At 42.2% G+C, this 17,087-nt stretch overlaps 1 long non-coding RNA gene across 1 annotated transcript; it reads right to left on the bottom strand.

Moving 5' to 3' along the window:
- Nucleotides 1-200: 200 nt before the first annotated feature.
- Nucleotides 201-14,377, bottom strand: LOC117510197. Its single transcript, XR_004560643.1, has 3 exons — nt 14,249-14,377; nt 13,728-13,878; nt 201-512 (listed from the first exon to the last, which is right to left on the bottom strand). It is a non-coding gene; the product is annotated as an uncharacterized LOC117510197 (long non-coding RNA).
- Nucleotides 14,378-17,087: the final 2,710 nt, after the last annotated feature.

Genomic DNA, 17,087 nt, shown 5'->3' with positions numbered 1-17,087 from the left:
CTGCTTCACTGCTGAGTCTCTATATCTGACAACTGTCTCACAAATTTTCAACATTTTCTCAACGTTTCGCCATTGGAGAGAGTTGAATGAAAGTTTCCTCTATCTATTGTTTCCTCCCTGATGCCACCGACGTGGGCAAAACAGCTGGCGCACCAAAAATTCTGATATCAGTGAAAACGCTCATGTATCAAATTTGTTGTTGTGACCATTTAATATCAGGTGATATTTTATGTAGCTCAAATGACCTATATGTGGGTTAACCCACTTTACCTCTCAGGATGGATGGTACACACCACAGTGTTCGTATGTGGGAGGGGTCTAACCTGCTGTGTTACCCTCATCCTGACCTCGTGGCCTGCTGTGAATTATTGGACATGAGGTGTCTTCCTTCAGCTCTGGCACGCTGCCTGGTAAATGCCCCAGGACCTGAACTGTCGCTGGGACACGATTGGCATGTGAGGACACTGCAGGGTCCTCAGGGTGGGGAGGTTGATTTGCTGTCTCCCAGGCACCTGAGACAAAATTGGACATGTAGAGCATACAAAAAATTCAGGGACTGAACAAAAAACTCTAAACAAAAAGACAGTTTATTTATGGTCAACAAATATCAAGAAAAAGCAAAGTGCCTTTGTGTAAACAAAACATCTGGAGACAAGATTGTGGAGATTACAACTGTACAGTGGCTCCTGCAGGGGCCAAGTGTTGACTAAGGATTGGAGCTACTAAAGTGAATGCCCAGATTAAATGATGTTATTTTTTTTAGCACCTAATGCTGCATTCTACAATGGCATTTAGGGCCACATTCATTTTTTATTTTTTATTTTTTTAGAATAAAGTCATAATATTATGGGAAAAAAATCTTGTAATTTACGAGATTAAAAAAACTCATAATATTACAAGAATAAAGTCATAATATTATGAGAATAAAGTTGTAATTTTATAAGAAAAACTTTTAATATTACGAGAATAAAGTCATAATATTACAAGAATAAAGTCATAATATTATGAGAATAAAGTTGTAATTTTATAAGAAAAACTTTTAATATTACGAGAATAAAGTCATAATATTACAAGAATAAACTTGTAATTTTATGAGAATAAAGTCATAATATTACAAGAATAAAGTCATAATATTACAAGAATAAAGTCAGAATTTTATAAGAAAAACTTGTAATATTATGAGAACAAAGTCAGAATATTACAAGAATAAACTTGTAATTTTATAAGAATAAAGACTGAATTTTATGAGAGAACTAGAAGCACTCAGAGAGTGCAAACCTCTGCCAAGGCCATGGGGTCACTGACGCCATAACATCTACACGCCGTGGAATCATTGAACCTAAAAAAGTCTAACAATGATGTTTGCTCAGTAGTAAAAAAAAGTTTCATCTGCTGTGACTGCATAGCATGTATCCTTAGCGCTTGACATCACAGTTTATTGCAACTTGCACCTTTCCCAGAAGCTACTGTCATCTGAGCACTGATATTGATATTGCATGTGCTTATAGACAAAAACAAATAAGAGACAAAATTCAATTTATTATTCAACTAAACTGCAAAATATATGAATTTTTTAACATTTATGAAACACTTCTCTAAACAAGGCCATAGGGTCACTGACCCTAAAGAGATTCCCTCCTTGGCACAGTGATCTATTCAACAATTCAATGTTACAACCAAAACTATGATACATACACTTTTCTTTCCTTTATATTTGACATCCTTGACCATGAAAACATACCACTAGAACTTGAAATCACTTTTATGTCTTTATTAGTTCAAAAGTTATTGTATAAAAACAATTTTTCGGTAATGGCGGTTTTCTTCTGGATCTAGCTCCATAACATTTGAAGCTACATCAAATCTGATGACACCTTACTGAATCAGTACAGATTCAGCTACAATTTGGTGTTAGTTGTGCATCTCTAGCTTCATTTGTCACCTCACACTGACACATTTTCCATTTTCCCTATATTTTTGCATATTCTGGATCACCAGATCCAAAATCCGGATCCGATCATCACCAAACTTTGTTGTTTGATAGAACATTTGACTATGTTACACCCTAATTTTTTTCAAGCCTTTCTGCCTTGTTTTTGTGGATTTAGAAACTACAATGTCAAAATTCCCCCTATCCTGCAATGGTGAAGAATCCTTTAAAAAATTCCTGGATCCAGATCGTGATCCGGATCACCACTAAAATTGAATCACTTGTTCCACTCGTCATTTCCAACCACTCCACAAAATTTCATCAAAATCCGTTCAAAACTTTTTTAGTTATCCTGCTGACAAACAGACAGACAGACAAACAAACAAACGTGACTGAAAACATAACCTCCTTGGTGGAGGTAAAAACTCTGCATCTCAAAATGACATCTGTGGAGCACTTTAAGTTATACTTTAGTATAGGTTTTACAAATAAATATTTCATCTTTTGGCCCATCTGCACCACATCATCACTAGTATCAGAACTTTGAAAAGAATATGCAAGAAAATGTATCTATTCCAGAGGAGATGGCTAGAGCTGGTGTTGTGGGGCTGTATCCCCTGGCGTTGGTGCCAGAGGATACAATTCCTCGTGGGAATAACTACGTTGGCACGACGCTGCCAGTCGTTGCTTTTCATATAAATACAACTGTATTCTCATAAAATTACAACTTTATTCTTGTAATATTATGACTTTATTCTCAAAGTCTAAAAAAAAAAAAAAATTCCTGTGGCCCTAAAACACTGTTGTAGCATTCACGTCAGTAGGAAAATAATACTACCGGTCATTATAACAAATTCTCTGCCATCTGCAGCAGAAGACGATAGATGATTATGTGAGACACAGTCATTTTGCAGTGTTATTGGGCATCAAATATTCCCATTATCAGGGATCGAGAGGTCAGTGTGTGAATTCCTCTTTGTTTGTTGTCTTTTTCAGCCTGCTTCTGGTGGACCTGGCTGGCTTCAAGCCAAACTCTGCCAGGTTTTGTTCTGATCCACTGACTGCTTCAGTGCTTCTCAACAGAGCCAGTGAAGCAGCTGAAATATTTAACCTTCTCTGCTGCGCCTGTCTGTCTGCAACATATCTTCTCTCTCGGAGAGTTTTTGTCTTTTGCAGCTCCAGTCATTTTACCAACAAACCACAGGGAACAGATGGTGGTCCCAACCTGGATCAGCCATTATGAACAGCTTTGTTGATGACTGTATCACATTTAGGAAACATGTTATAGCCACAAGAAAACCAAAACAAACAACAGATATAATTAATGCAAATATTAAAGGTCAAGTTGAAAGTAAATATGTACAGTGCATCTGGAAAGTACAGCACTTCACTTTTCCCACATTTTGTTATGCTACAGCCTTATTCCAACATGGAGTCAATTACTTTTTTCTCTCAAAGTTCTACTCACAACACCCCATAATGACAACATGAAAAAAGTTTTTTTTTATTAAATTTATTATTTATTAAAACTAATAAAGTAAGAAATCACATGTACAACCCCAATTCCAGTGAAGTTGGGGCATTGTTTAAAATGTAAATAAAAACAGAATACACTGTAAATCCTCTTCAACCTACAGTGAGGAAAATAAGTATTTGAACACCCTGCGATTTTGCAAGTTCTCCCACTTAGAGATCATGGAGGGGTCTGAAATTTTCATCTTAGGTGCATGTCCACTGTCAGAGAAATAATCTAAAAAAAAAAAAAAATCCGGAAATCACAATGTATGATATTTTTAATAATTTATTTGTATGTTACTGCTGCAAATAAGTATTTGATCCCCTACCAATCAGCAAGAATTCTGTCTCACACAGACCTGTTAGGTTTTCTTTAAGAAGCCCTCTTATTCTGCACTCTTTACCTGTATTAATTGCACCTGTTTGAACTTGCTACCTGTATAAAAAAACCTGTTCACACACTCAATCAATCACACTCCAACCTGTCCACCATAGCCAAGACCAAAGAGCTGTCTAAGGACACCAGGGACAAAACTGTAGACCTGCACAAGGCTGGGATGGACTACAGGACAACAGGCAAGCAGCTTGGTAGAAGACAACAAAAGTTATGATTATTTATTAGAAAGTAGAAGAAACAACATGACTGTCAATCTGGGATTCCATGCAAGATCTCACTTTTTGGGGTAAGGATGATTCTGAGAAAGCTCAGAACTACACAGGAGGACCTGGTCAATGACCTGAAGAGAGCTGGGACCACAGTCACAAAGACTACATTAGTAACACATAATGCTGTCATGGTTTAAAATCCTGCAGGGCAGCAAGGTCCCCCTGCTCAAGCCAGCACATGTCCAGGCACGTTTGAAGTTCACCAGTGACCATCTGGATGATCCAGAGGAGGCATGGGAGAAGGTTATGTGGTCAGATGAAACCAGAATAGAGCTTTTTGGAATCAACTCCACTTACCATGTTTAGAAGATGAGAACAACCCCAAGAAAACCATCCCAACCGTGAAGCATGGAGGTGGAAACATCATACTCTTGGGGTGCTCTTCTGCAAAGTGGACAGGACGACTGAAACGTATTGAAGGGAGGATGGATGGGGTCATGTACAACCTCCTTCGCTCAGTAAGAGCATTGAAGATGGGTCATGGCTGGGTCTTCCAGCATGACAATGACCCCAAACACACAGCCAGGACAACAAAGGAGGGGCTCCGTAAGAAGCATTTCAAGGTCCTGGAGTGGCCTGGCCAGTCTCCAGACCTGACCTGAATGCTGCAGTGTGTGCAAACCTGGTGAAAAACTACAGGAAACGTCTGACCTCTGTAATTGCAGTCAAAGGCTACTGTACCAAATATTAACATTGATTTTCCCAGGTGACAAAATACTTATTTGCAGCAGTAACATACAAATAAATAATTAAAAATCATACATTGTAATTTCTCGATTTTTTTTAAAATTATGTCATCCACAGTGGACATGCACCTAAGATGAAAATTTCAGACCCCTCCGTGATTTCTAAGTGGTAGAACTTGCAAAATCGCAGGGTGTTCAAATACTTATTTTCCTCACCTATATTCAATTGAATACACCACAAAGACAAGATATTTAATGTTCAAACTGATTGACTTTATTGTTTTTGTGCAAATACGAGGTCTATTAGAAAAGTATCCAACCTTATTATTTTTTTCAAAAACCATATGGATTTGAATCACGTGTGATTGCGTCAGACAAGCTGAACCCTCGTGCGCATGCGTGAATTTTTCAACACCTGTTGGTTGCGTCATTCGCCTGTGAGCAGGCTTTGAGTAAGGAGTGGTCCAGCCCCCTCATCGGATTTTCATTGTCAGGAAATGGCGGAATGATTTGGGCTTTTTTTCCATCAGAATTTTTTCAGAAACTGTTAGAGACTGGCAGCTGGAAACCATTAGAAAAATTTATCTGGCTTTCGGTGAAAATGTTACGGGCTTGGTAGAGAATAAAGAGGGTTACTGTCGCTTTAAGGATGGCCCCCAGCGGCTGTGGGGCGCGCCGCGCTCCGAAGCCGCCATCGACAGGCTGAACGACCATTTCACTTCTAAACGGATGGCTGTCTGGATCCGTGACCATTGTGTGCCATTTCTCTGGTTATCACAAGAGCTGGACATCAACCATTTTCCGGCAGATTTCACTTTTATCAAGAGATTTTGTCATGGAAAGCCGAGCGGAGGCTTCACGCGTCACGATGGATTCGCTACTGGAGCGAGACAAACCCACCTCCGTTTTGGTCTCACAGGACGGCTTTGAGATGGCGTTCAGACAGCTGTCGGTGGTTTTTCCATCGAGTGATTATCCGAGAAATTGTGGATGTGCCTGGACATGCAAGAACATGTCCCATGAGGCTTCATCACAGTGTTGCTGTGCGCCATGCGGCACCGCCGCAACGCGCGGAATTCCTCCGCACGTCTGTCTCAATGTGCCAATGATGTCCACGTCTTTTCACAAATCCTGTGCTAATCAGACGACGTCCCAGATAAAACACAGCGTCCAGTTTGGAAATGAACGGCACATTCCACTGTTACAGGAGTTTTTGTCTTGGAAAGAGGAGCGGAGGCTTCGCGCGTCGCGGTGGTGCCGCATGGCGCACAGCAACGCCGTGAGAAGCCTCACGGGACATGTTCTGGCATGTCCAGGCACATCCACAATTTCTCAGATAATCACTCGATGGATAAACCACTGACAGCTGTCTGAACGCTATCTCAAAGCCGTCCTGTGAAACCAAAACAGAGGTGGTTTTGTCTCGCTCCAGTAGCGAATCCATAGTGACACGCGAAGCCTCCGCTCGGCTTTCCATGACAAAATCTCTTGTTAAAAGTGAAATCTGACGGAAAATGGTTGATGTCCAGCTCTTGTGATAACCAGAGAAAGTCAGCCATCCCTTTAGAAATGAAATGGTGATGGCGGCTTCGGAGCGCGGCGCGCCCCACAGCCGCTGGGGGCCATCCTTAAAGCGACAGTAACACTCCTTATTCTCTACCAAGCCCGTAACATTTTCACCGAAAGCCAGATGAATTTTTCTAATGGTTTTCCAGCTGCCAGTCTCTAACAGTTTGTTGTGAAGTGTAGTGACATGGACCCACACAGGGGGCGCAAATGAACGTGCAATAGATGAGCCAAAAAATTAACAATTTAATGTTGTGAAGGTGCACAATGAACATACAGACAATCTCAGAATATGATTACAGTCAATCCACAAAGGTGACGTGTGGGCAGGCTCGAGGATAGAAGATGTCTGTCCGAGAAGAGCCGGAAACCACACGATTTCCCGCTGCCACCAGGACCTGGTGAATACTGGAGCCGCCAAGTCCCGAATTCCCAGGTGATCACCGTCCCCGACTGTCGGATCTGGTACTGCTGGCGAGAACAAAGACAGTCAAGTGTGGGTGTGTGTACACCCAGTAACACAACGGTGGGAATGCCACCTCCACCTCTCACTCAATATGTTGCAGAGTACCGCAGTGAGTCCTCAGGGGAAAAGAGTGCCGTCCTGCACTCACTCAGCCTCCACGGAAAAGAGGGACCGGTACTCCTGCAACACTCACAATATACAGATATGTTGTAACACAAATGGCTGAGAATATTACCTCCAACGAAGTACGATACTCTCGGCAACGAGGTGAGTTGACTTCTGGTCTTTATGGAGGTGAGATGATGTTGAGTAGATGGGTGACAGCTGTCAGAGATAATGAGTCACAGCTGTCCCCCCCGGCTGTGTCCGTGGCGGCAGCGCCCCTCTCGTGCCTGAAGCCCGCACTTCAGCAGGGCGCCCACTGGTGGTGGGCCAGCAGTACCTCCTCTTCTGGCGGCCCACACAACACAGTTTCTGAAAAAATTCTGATGGATAAAAAGCCCAAATCATTCCACCATTTCCTGGAAATGAAACAACGATGAGGGGGCTGGACCACTCCTCACTCAAAGCCTGCTCACAGGCGAATGATGCAACCGACAGGCATGGAAAAACTCACGCATGCGCACGAGGGTTCAAGCTTGTCTGACGCAATCACACGTGATTCAAATCCATATGGTTTTTGAAAAAAATAATAAGGTGTGATACTTTTCTAATAGACCTCGTATTTGCTCGTTTTGAAATGGACACCTGCAACACGTTTCAAAAAAGCTGGGACAGTGGTATGTTTACATCACCTTTCCTTCTAACAACACTCAATAAGTGTTTGGGAACTGAGGACACTAATTGTTGAAGCTTTGTAGGTGGAATACTTTCCCATTCTTGCTTGATGTATGTCTTCAGTTGTTCAACAATCTGGGGTCTCCGTTGTCGTATTTTGTGCTTCATAATGCTCCACACATTTTCAATGGGTGACAGGTCTGGACTGCAGCAGGCCAGTCTAGTACCCGCACTCTTTTACATGAAGCCAGGCTGTTGTAATAGCAGAAACATCCCTGAAAAAGACATTGCTTGGATGGCATGTGTTGCTCGAAACCTGGATGTACCTTTCAGCATGATAGTGCCATCACAGATGTGTAAGTTGCCCATGTCATGGGCACTAACACACCCCCATACCATCACAGATGCTGGCTTTTGAACTTTGCGCTGGTAACAATCTGGATGGTCTTTTTCCTCTTTTGTCCGGAGGACACAATGTCCATGATTTCCAAAAACAATTTGAAACATGGACTCATCAGACCACGGCACACTTTCCACTTTTGCGTCTGTCCATTTCAAATGAGCTCGGGCCCAGAGAAGGTGTCGGCGTTTCTGGATGTTGTTGATGTATGGCTTTCACTTTGCATCGTAGAGTTTTAACTTGCACTTGTAGATGTAGCGACAAGCTGTGTTAACTGACAATGGTTTTCTGAAGTGTTCCTGAGCCCACGTGGTAAGATCCTTTACACAATGATGGGGATTTTTAATGCACTGCTGCCTGAGGGATCGAAGGTCACAGACATTCAATGTTGGTTTTCAGCCTTGCCGCTTATGTGTAGAAAGTTCTCCAGATTCTCTGAATCTTCTGATTATATTATGGACTGTAGATGATGGAATCCCTAAATTCCTTGCAATTGAACTTTGAGAAACATTGTTCTTAAACTGTTGGACTATTTTCTCATGCAGTTGTTCACAAAGTGGGGATCCTCGTCCCATCTTTGCTTGTGAATGGCTGAGCCTTTTGGGAATGCTCCTTTTATACCCAATCATGACACTCACTAGGTTTCCATTTAACCTGTTCACCTATGGAATGTTCCAAACAGGTGTTCTTTGAGCATTCATCAACTTTCTCAATCTTTTGTTGGCCCTGTTCCAGCTTTTTTGAAATGTGTTGCAGGCATCCATTTCAAAATGAGCAAATATTTGCACAAAACAATAAGGTTTATCAGTTTGAACATTAAATATCTTGTCTTTATGGTGTATTCAATTGAATGTATAGGTTGAAGAGGATTTGCAAATCATTGTATTCTGTTTTTATTTACTTTGTACATAAGTATTCACACCCTTTGCTCAATACTTTGTTGATGTACCTTTGGCAGCAATTACAGCCTCAAGTCTTCTTGAACATGATGCCACAAGTTTGTGCACCTATCTTTGGGCAGTTTTGCCCATTCCTCTTTGCAGCACCACTCAAGCTCCATCAGGTTGGTTGGGGAGCATCGGTGCACAGCCATTTCAGATCTCTCCAGAGATGTTCAATCAGATTCAGGTCTTGGCTCTGGGTGGACCCCTCAAAGACATTCACAGAGTTGTTCTGAAGCCACTACTTTGATATCTTGGCTGTGGGCTTAAGGTCATTGTCCTGCTGATAGATGAGCCGTCACCCCAGTCTGAAGTCAAGAGTGCTCTAGAGCAGGTTTTCATCCAGGATTGTCTCCTGCTACATTGCTGCATTCATCCTTCCCTCAATCCTGACTAGTCTCCCAGTTTCCTGCTGCTGAAAACGCCTCCAGGGTATCAGCAGCGCCCTCAACTCAAGAGTCTTCAGTGCCCCCTCCAAAGGCTTCAGGATCTCTACCTCCTTAAGCAGCACCCACACCTCCAGAGTTTCAGCGGCACCTTCAGTGGTGCCCAAACCTCCAGAGTCATCAGCGCTACCTTCAGCGCCACCCACACTTCCACACTATTCAGCGCACCTTCAGTGATGCCCACATCTTCAGCAGCACCCTCAGAAGCACCCACATCTTCAGTGGCACCCTCTCCAGAGTCTTCAGCACCCACACCTTCCGTGGCGCCTTCAGCTGTGCCCATGGCTCCAAAGCCTTCAGTGGCGCCTTTAGTGATGCCCACACTTCCAGAGTCTTCAGCAGTGCATTCAGCAGCGCCCATGCCACCAGAGTCTTCAGGGACAGCTTCAGTGGCATCCTCAGAGCCGAGTCTTTAGCTGTGCCCATGTCTCCAGAATCTTCAACACTGCCTTCAGTGTCTCCACCTCTTCCAGGGTCTCTGAACAGTACCTCATGTGTCACTGCATTTTGGACAATCATTTCATCTGTGATAGGGCTGTGATATACTGTGTTCAAGAGACCACATGGAAAGGAAATAAGGCCAGCAGCAACAGAGGTGGGTTCAAACTCTTGTATCATGGCATGGTTGGAAGGAAAAACAGTTCTGCGGTCCTTCTAAAGAGCAGATAGCTAAGTGGATAAGGAGCTGGCCTGTCCAAATGTAGATCTGGGTTTGAGTACCACTCATGCCACCTGTCTGTGTCCTTGGACAAAACACTTCATCTATGTTGTCTCAGTCCACCCAGCTATAAAATGGGCACCAGCCGTGGCTGGGGAAGTAACCTGCATCGGACTGACATCCCATCCAGAGAGAGTCAGAGACTCCTATCCATTTGATGTTGTGAAAGCTTGAGATAAGCAAGGGGCCTCATGGTTTATAAGGACTTCATTCTAAAGGAAGAGTGTGTTGGAGATAAAGTGAGTGTCTGACAGGGTGATGAGCATGAAGTTGGAAATTGAAGGGGTGATGATAAAAGTCATCAGCACATATGCACCACAAGTAGGTTGTGAAATGGTAGAGAAAGAAGATTTGTGGAGTGCGGTAGAAAGTGTAGCAAAGCAAGAAAGAGTGGTGATTGGAGCAGACTCCAATGGGTATGTTGGTGAAGGCAACAGAAGTGATGAAGAGTAATGGGTGGAAATGGTATCAAGGATGGGAATATGGAAGGATAGACTGTGGCAGAGGTTTCAAAAAAGATGGAAATGGCTGTTGTGAACACTTATTTTCGGAGGAGCACAGGGCAACATATAAGAGTGAAGGAAGGTTCACATAGGTGGACTATATCAATGGCAGGGAAGAGTGGAGTCAGACAGCATTGAATAGTGGTTTGTTGGAAGACTTTGGAGGTGAAGAACAGGAAGACACTGAGAGCCAAACCAAGGATCAGCTGGTGGAAGCTGAAGGAGTGAGACTGCTGAATGAAATTCATGATGAAGAAGATAAAACAGGCACAGTACAGAGGTGAAGTAATTCTGGACAACTACTGCAGATGTGGAAAGGGAGACAGCTATGAAAATACTGGGTGTGACATTTGAACAGAGGAATTAAGACAGAGAATGGGTGAATGAAGATGTACAGGAAGGAATAAAGAGAAAGAAGTTGGATAAAAATAATTGGGAACATTGGAGAGATGAAGGAAGTACACAGGAGTACAAGGAGATGTGACATAAGGTGAGAAGAGAACGTTACCCTATGGTTCTCACAAGGTCATGAATGTCACTGGTGTTTTAACATTGTGAGAACGTTCTCAGAACATTTAAATTGATCCTTAAAAGATTTTTTTTCTGAAGTAAATCAAATGGGAAAAGGAACTTAATGATTTAAAAGCATTGTCTGTAATTAGCGCTTCTTTTTATTTTGTAAAATCCATAACTCACTTCAAAATTCTAGTTCTTTAGTAATGTTTGCGGAACGTTGCAGGGATGTTTTAAATTTATATATATATATATATATATATATATATATATATATATATCTCTAAAAGGAAATAGATTGGCTCTTATTTAAGCATGAAATCCATTATATTGAAAATATAAGATATGCAAGAAGTAATATCTATAATTTGATCTGTATGTCCGTCCGTCTGTCTGTCTTTTCTTTCTTCCTTGCTGTCTAAATTGTTTGCTTGCTTATGATTTTTAGATAATTGAAAAGTATCAAATTTATTGCAAATTGTGTTTTATACATTTCTTAGTAACGTCCCAAGAACGCTGTTGGAACATTTCAGCTCTCTTTAACATGAAATTATATGTATGTGGGCCTGTGAATTATTCTTCAAGATTACAGTCCGAGATCAAATCACTAAAGCTGAAACGATTAGTCGAGTAATTCGAATGATTCCATTACAAAAAATGTTCGAGGCAAGTTCTGTGCCTCGAAGCTTTATTTAACATTGTAGTACATATGCCAGGCCTGTGTGTGGTGCTGTAACATCCCCAGAAAAAAAACAAACAGAAGAAGACTAGAACATGCACACAGGCCGAGTAACAGCTAATCAATTTAGCACAAAAGCTACCTTTTCCCAACGCGACACAGAGTAAAATAAAGCCTTTTAGAAAGAGTCCACATGGATTATCTCAAATAGACTTAGTACACATTTAAAGTGAAGCAGTGTGTTTGTCTATTTTTAGAAAACTTTCTTTTTGTCAACTTTCTTTGTCACTGATCTATTATATAGAGATCAGTGACATCGCCACGATAATGTTGACGTCAAAGCTGCCAAATAAAAATAGCAAGAAGGAAAAAACAATATATCGTGACACATTGAATCAAATTTACAAAGCGAGGTATTTACAGAAAATTGCTGAAATTGACAGTAAGGACCCGAACACAATCGGAAAAGAAGAATGGTGCTCGGATGAGGAAGCGTTCCCAGCCAACACCTTCCCAGATCTTGTCAACTATTTGGTATACGGTGTGCGTGCGTACATGTTAGAGGAAATGAAAGCCTACAATTGTTGTGTACATGCAGATGAGGATGATTTGGGCTGCTGACGGCGGAACAATCACACCGGGATTTACAGTATGCTGCACCCACAGTTGTTGCGCTGATCCACAGCAGCAGCAGAAGCAGCGCTGGCATTTTATTATTATTGAGTCAGTATCACCCGAATGAATAATTCGCCAACATCTGAGTGGTAAAAGTCATGACGAAACAATGTGATGTTCTGCAGCCTGTGCAAAAGCATCTCCACGTTACGCATCGCCAGTTAGTACAGGATGGATCAAACCATCTTCCTCTGTCCTGTGTGCACTGGTCGCAAAAAGTCCTTGCGCTGTCGAGAAGGCTTTCAAGAAAATAAATGTGTCAGTTTTCATGCGCTCACAGTGATAAAATGTACAACAGAACCTGGTGTGCATCCACGGAAAGCCTACTTTTTAGACCTCCGTGTGCCGCTTACCCATGTCGTAGGTTAGCAGTCGACACGCGATGGTCACAAAAAAAAAAACACCTTTGGGCTATGACCTCAGATCAGATGACACCACCTGCTGAATTTAAGCAGCATATTAAATGAATAAATAAATAAATGCAGATGATTTTATTATGTTCTTGTCAGATGTAATGAGAGATGTGTGTGTGTGTGTGTGTGTGTGTGTGTGTGTGTGTGTGTGTGTGTGTGTGTGTGTGTGTGTGTGTGTGTGTGTGTGTGTGTGTGAGAAAGAGAGAGACAGAGTGAAAAAAAAATTCACAGTTAAACATCAAGTTTTACTTCTTGCTCTGATGAGGAGCGACAATATGTGCCTTGATTGTGAGTATATTGTCGCTTGGGACAATATGTAATGTGCCGACATCTCTTTATTAACAAACTGAATCAGTGGCCTGTAAAATTTGATTGCCACACAACATGACTGCTAACGCAAAGGGTCACGGGAAATGTGCCGGATCGGAAACCCATCTATTGACCCCGCGGCCGGCTGCTGTGAGGGGCTCTCAGCAGAAGTCCACTCTTTCTTTTGTGTTTTGCTCAGATTCACACTGTTTCACCTTTTAATTTTCGCTTTTTTGAGCAACACAACGCTTCACAAACACTATAACTTAACAAAAAAACCTAACTGCAAGGCTTGCATCTTCAATCTCCAGCTGAAATGCATCTGCTGAAATGTCAGCTACCAATTTTATAAACACTACCCAATCTAGAGCCCATGGATCCCCAGAGGCAACACACTGGTACTATATTTTATTGTGCCATTGATGCACACAAATGCACACTTTAGATTTTGTAACGTTTTTGTGTTTGAGCTAAAATCCTTTTCTTGCTGTGGCATTGTTGTTTGGTGTGTGTTTTCTACTCACGCTGTTTGCCTGCGGGGGCCACAGAATGATGTCTGCCCACTTTCTTTCCCAGAAAGGTAAGTGAATAGGACGTACTCTCAGAATTCACATACATTGTGTGTCGGACTGTTGGTTTTATGCCACTGTGTAGAGATAAGAAAGTGTACAAAATCTGCAGATAATCAGATTCATTCAAACCACATTTCATTTGTGACTGATGTGCAGACGAAAGTATTTGCAGATGTTAAACAGTTTCACTGTGGAATCCTTTCCTTAGCTGTTCTGACCTTTCTCCACAAAAACTTTATTATCTCATACTCTATTAAAATACTTAATCTTTGCTTTATTAATTGGCTCTGTAATAGTTATTTTAACACCTCATTTATAATCAATGATTAAATTAACAAGAAGCACATATTTATGAATAGTACAGATGCCAGAATGAGCGCCGCTGTCATGAAAATAATCTATAAAATACTCATGAAATTAATCTCAGAGAAAATAGTTTGTAAATGACAATAAATAAAATAATGTGTGATTACCTGAGCTGGATTAGATCCCTGTGTTTGTGCTGCTATGCTGAGCAGGAAGAGGAGGATTCACTGATCCTGATCTCTAGGGAGAACCAAACTCTCAAACATTCTTTAAATATTAAACCCGGACAGATGGAGTTTCAGCAGGTGCAGCGACCGAAGCCCCACATAGCCTGCAGGTAAATAGATGCCCCAAACAGTTGTCAGGTTTCCCACGTGTACGATAGAGATTGTTACGGGATCTGAGCTGTAAAACACCCCTTGGATCTGCATGAGGACGCTCATTGACGTAATCTGTTATCAAAACCCTCCCTTAACAATTGTACCGTACATAACCACAATCATTAAGCAGAGACAACTCAAAAAAGCCTTCCAAAGGCTGTGAGGAGTGGGCGTGTTGAGCCCATGACTATGTAAGATTATGCCGGTATTCTACCTTCCTCACACAGTCTACAAGTAATGCAAGTTAGGACTACTGATGACATTCTCTTTCAATCATTCATTCATCTTCTAAACCCACTTATTCCAGTTAAGCGGTCAGGAGGGAGCTGGAGCCTATCCCAGCGATCACTGAGTGAGAGATAGGGGAACATCCTGGATAGACCGCCAGAAATTCACACTCTCACTCACACCGCTGTTCAAGTCATGGAGGAAACCCACACAAACACAATGACTACGTTTACATGCCGTTAATATTCGGGTTAAGGTCAATATTCTGGTTTCTGAATCATTAGGAATAACCCGTTTACATGCTAAAGCAGACAGAGTTACTCCTGTATACATGACCATTGGTATCATTTGGAATATTTATATGACCTGATATTCATGTTAATAATAATAATAATAAATTTTATTTGTAATGCAATTTACATTTGACACCAAATCCCAAAGTGCTACAGTATAAAACAAGAACACAGAAGACTATAAATCAATGTAAAAGCAATAAAACAGTAACAATAAAATCAAAATAAGAACCATAAAACAGCAGCAGCTATTTAGCTAAAGGCCAGAGTAAAAAGGTAGGTTTTAAGTCCTTTTTTAAAAGCATCCACAGTCTGTGGAGCCCTGAGGTGGTCTGGGAGGGCGTTCCATAGATGGGGAACAGCCACTGAGAAGGCCCTGTCACCCATGGTCTTGAACCGTGTCCTGGGCACGGCTAGACAGTGCTGTTGGCCTGACCGGGTCCTAGTGGAAGTGTGTGGTATGAGCAGTTCAGTGAGGTAAGTGGGGGCCACACCGTGGAGACAGTGATGAGTGTGCAGGAGGACTTTGTATTGAATACGGCAGTGAATGGGGAGCCAGTGGAGGAAGTGAAGAATGGGGGTGATGTGCTCGTGCCTGCGCACCCTCATCAGGACCCTGGCAGTGCTGTTTTGGACATACTGGAGCTTTTGAATGCTCCTGCCAGAGATCCCGATGAGGATCGCATTACAGTAGACCAGCCTGGAGGAGACAAAGGCATGGACGAGCTTCTCTGCAGCAGGGAGGGAAAGAGAAGAGCGAAGTTTGGAGATATTACGGAGGTGAAAGAAGGCAGTTTTACAGATGGAGGTGACATGATTGTCAAAGCAGAGGTGGGGGTCAAATTTGACCCCCAGGTTTATCACAGAGGGAGAGAGGGGAATGTTGTGTCCAAAAAATGAAACAGAGGTGATTGGGGAGGAGCGGAGTTGATGGGGGGTACCAGTTTGGATGGCTTCTGTTTTGGAGCCATTTAGCTGCAGGAAGTTTTGACTCATCCACGCCTCTATTATCTCCTCAAGGCAGGAGCTGAGGCGGGAGACTGTGACCGAGGGGGGACAAGAAGGAGAGATGGTGAGGGAGAGTTGTGTGTCGTTAGCATAGCAGTGAAAATTAATTCCATGCTTGCTGACGACACGACTGAGGGGAAGCATGTAAATGGTGAAGAGGGTTGGGCCGAGTACAGAGCCCTGGGGGACCCCACAGGTAACAGTGTGGGGTGTGGATCTTGCTTCCCCCAGAGCTACGTACTCGGTTCTGTCAGAGAGGTAGGAGTGAAACCAGTGAAGGGCGGTGCCAGAAAGACCTGTATAGTGCTGGAGACGGTGTAGGAGGACGTGATGGTGTTAGAAAAGGAGTAAACCAGGGGTCATATTTGGGTTTTTAAAAACCAGAATATGAGCATATTCTGGTTTTTGCGGGTGTTTACATGGCCGTGCGCAACCAGGTTATTGCTAATATTCCGGTTATGAAAGGGTTATTGGCTGCATGTAAACATAGTCATTTAGAAACTCCACACAGAAAGGACCATGTAGGATGTGAACCTAGGACCTTCTCGCTATGAGGCAATAGTGCTAACCACCAAGCCCACACCTTCTCAGTACTAATCTGAATATAAATATACTTCATTAAATATTCATCTAAGCATTTAGAGGTTGTAACATAATCACTCTATGAGACCCCACATACAGTAGTGTTCAGAATAATAGTAGTGCTATGTGACTAAAAAGATTAATCCAGGTTTTGAGTATATTTCTTATTGTTACATGGGAAACAAGGTACCAGTAGATTCTCAAATCCAACAAGACCAAGCATTCATGATATGCACACTCTTAAGGCTATGAAATTGGGCTATGTGTCAGAATTTGGAGTACAACAAGAACCCACAACTAAAACAGGAGCCCATCATGGGCAGGAGCATGACATTCCCAGAGTTGTGACACTAGTAGCCAGTAAACCAGTATTGATCAGCATGTCTGGTATTTATATTGTGTATTTGTATTTACAGTATATTTGCAAACTACTTTATATGACAAACACCTCTGGAGTCATTTAAAAGACATTTTTTCACGTGCACGCTAACTTCCGCTAACTTCTGCTAACTTCC

The sequence above is a fragment of the Thalassophryne amazonica genome, chromosome 5 (assembly GCF_902500255.1).
Source record: "Thalassophryne amazonica chromosome 5, fThaAma1.1, whole genome shotgun sequence".
NCBI lineage: Eukaryota > Metazoa > Chordata > Actinopteri > Batrachoidiformes > Batrachoididae > Thalassophryne > Thalassophryne amazonica.
This window is presented reverse-complemented; position numbering and strand designations above follow the sequence as displayed.